The 2860-nt window shown below is 35.2% G+C and overlaps 1 non-coding gene across 1 annotated transcript; it reads left to right on the plus strand.

Annotated features, from left to right (window-relative positions):
* The first annotated feature begins 1888 nt into the window (after positions 1–1888).
* Positions 1889–1995, plus strand: LOC131172355 (small nucleolar RNA R71). The gene has a single exon (XR_009142836.1). It is a non-coding gene; the product is annotated as a small nucleolar RNA R71 (small nucleolar RNA).
* Positions 1996–2860: the final 865 nt, after the last annotated feature.

Genomic DNA, 2860 nt, shown 5'->3' on the forward strand with positions numbered 1-2860 from the left:
ACTTACTAGGCTCATCGCTAATTGGCAATGAGACATGATATCAACTCTTAATATCATCAGAACTCTTTCTTACCATAAATGATTTCTCTAAACCATTTTATGCACCTCATAGAACATGGTTAACACCTAGCATAGCATGCCATGGCCACCCAATCAGAAATAAGGTTTACCTTAAATGAACCTATAATCATATGTTACCATGCACTAAAATCTCTCTGCTACAAAATCCCAATTCGAGTTGGAGTCAAGGTTTATGTCAAAACCCATTTGCTATGAATATTATGTTCTCTTTTAATTTCAGTTCTTGATTAAAAGATTTTTCTCATTAGAAACTCTTTTCTAAATAAATCTATCTGTCCTGGCCAGAAACTTGAAAGATCAAGAACAATTAAATGAATATAGGATTTTATCCCTATTTACTTATAGGAACAGATTCCATCTTGATCAACACCTACCTCCATATATAACTAGTAGGAGTCAACACATGCCCATATACCCATACACAGTACAAGTATGAAAGCAGTATCAAACTCAAACCACTTATATACAAGATAACTGTGCTATCTCAGGTCTAAAGATTATATGCACTGATATGATTTATGACAATGCATTGACAAGAGTAAACTCCATGTGCTTGTCATAAACGTCACTGGTTTGGCCTACTTATCATGTATAAGTGCCTATCATGTTTGTTATATGGCATGAGACTCACCATTCCATCTTATTTACACCTCATATAAATAACTTGGGAACAAACATGATTACAATCTTTCTGGATAAGTCATGTCCTTATTGTGAAGTATCCTTGATTGTGAACCTATTTATGATACTTTATGCTAGAAATACTGTCACTCATATTCTTAACAACTTCAGAATAGAATTTCTAACAAAATATCAATGGACCTTTTCTATTACACATAAATATATTATGTAAACGGAAAAGTTAAAATGTCTTTTTATTAATAAAAGATGTACAAGATACATACTAAATGATATACTCTAGGGCATACTACTAACATGTAGTGCATAATTCCTTAAGGAATTTAGCATACTCGGGGACTTATTTGATCGCATCAGACTCTTTTGCTCCTTGCTTCTTCTTTTTCATTGACTCATATAGACTTTGGTTGTCAACTTCTTTCCCACTCCGCAATACTATAGGACTTGTATTTTCTCTGGGATTCATAACTGTTTGTGATGGAAGCTTTCCAGAACCTTGAGCTTCAAGCTTACTCACAGATGAAGGTAATTGACCAATCTGCCTCTCTATGTTTTGAATGCTATTTCTAGTTTGCTATTGAAACTGTATTGTATTGCAGCCAAAGCCTTAACAATTTCATCGAGTGACATACCTTAATTTGAGGGAGGCAGAGGTGGTTGATTCACTTATGGTCTCTACTGCTGATATCGATTTTGTATTGGTTGATTCCCATAACTCAAATTGGGATGATCTCGCTATCCCGGATTATAAGTATTAGAAAAAGGATCATACCTGCGTTGTGGCTGTCCATAATTTTCTACTGCATTAGCATGTTGCATTGATTCATCCTCTTGTAATTCAGGACACATGTCAGTAGCATGACCTAAACCTGAACAAATTTCACATACCTTAATTGTTTGCATGTTCCCTATAGCCAATTACCTCACCAAAGAAGTTAAATTAGAAATCTGTTTCTCAAGGTTAAATGTACTTGCCTCATTAACCTTTTTAGGTGTGTGATCCATTCTCATTCCAAACTACTGAGAGTTTCTTGCCATGTTATCAATCAGCCTCCTTGCCTCTTCTGGTGTCTTGTCAACCAAAGCTCCTCCACTAGTAGCATCTATCATACTGCAGTTCATTGGTAAAAGTCCCTCATAGAAATACTAAATCAAAAGCTGCTCACTTATTTGATGACGGGGACAACTTGCATACAACTTCTTAAATCGCTTCCAATACTCATACAAACTCTCTCCATTGTACTACTGGATGCCATAAATTTCCTTTCTTATGTTGGTAGCATGGGAAGTAGGAAAATAATTCTCCAAAAATATCTATTTCATCTCATTCCATGAGTTGACGGATCCAGAAGGAAGGTAATACAACCAATCCTTAGTTGTGCCTTCTAGTGAGAAAGGGAAAGCTTAATTTGGTCCTCTGAAACTCCTTGAGGTTTTATGGTGAAGTACACAACATGAAATTTCATTAAATGCTTATGTCCTCACCTGAAAGACCATGAAACTTAGGCAACAAATGGATTAGTCCAGACTTTAACTCAAAAGCAACATTTAAAGTGGGGAATTGAATACATAAAGGCTGTTGGTTTAGATCAGGAGTAGCCAACTCTTTTAAAGTCCTAGCAGCCATAGTTTCATTTCAGAATCTAAATCCGAATCCGAACTTAATTCCCTTAGAGATTGGACTCCTTCAGATGCACTCGAAATCTGCTTAGCTTGCTTAGCCAATTTTCTCAACTATTTAGCTATTTTTTCTACTTTTGGATCAAAGAGCAACTCACCTGATTGAGAAGTTCTTGTCATAAACAAAAAAAATCAAAGTAAGAATAGAAAAATGCCTCAAAACCCTAGAACACAATGGAATTTGGCCTCAAAAAGGTGGGGCCAAGAAATCCAAAGGATTGATTGGTTTTGTTCAGAACATCATTTCCTTCAAAATAAGTATAGAGCGCCCTTCTAATTCAACCAAAATTCAGACAATGAATAGTAACACAGTAATTTTCATCGAAAACCTGAAAACAATAACACTTCACAAACAGAGTTAATAACAAAATATTCTAATACTAAAACACAAAATCGAATGAACTTTCAATCCTCGGTAACGGCGCTAAAATTTTTTTTGGTTGCTGATTCCACCAAATAT

The sequence above is a fragment of the Hevea brasiliensis genome, chromosome 13 (assembly GCF_030052815.1).
Source record: "Hevea brasiliensis isolate MT/VB/25A 57/8 chromosome 13, ASM3005281v1, whole genome shotgun sequence".
NCBI lineage: Eukaryota > Viridiplantae > Streptophyta > Magnoliopsida > Malpighiales > Euphorbiaceae > Hevea > Hevea brasiliensis.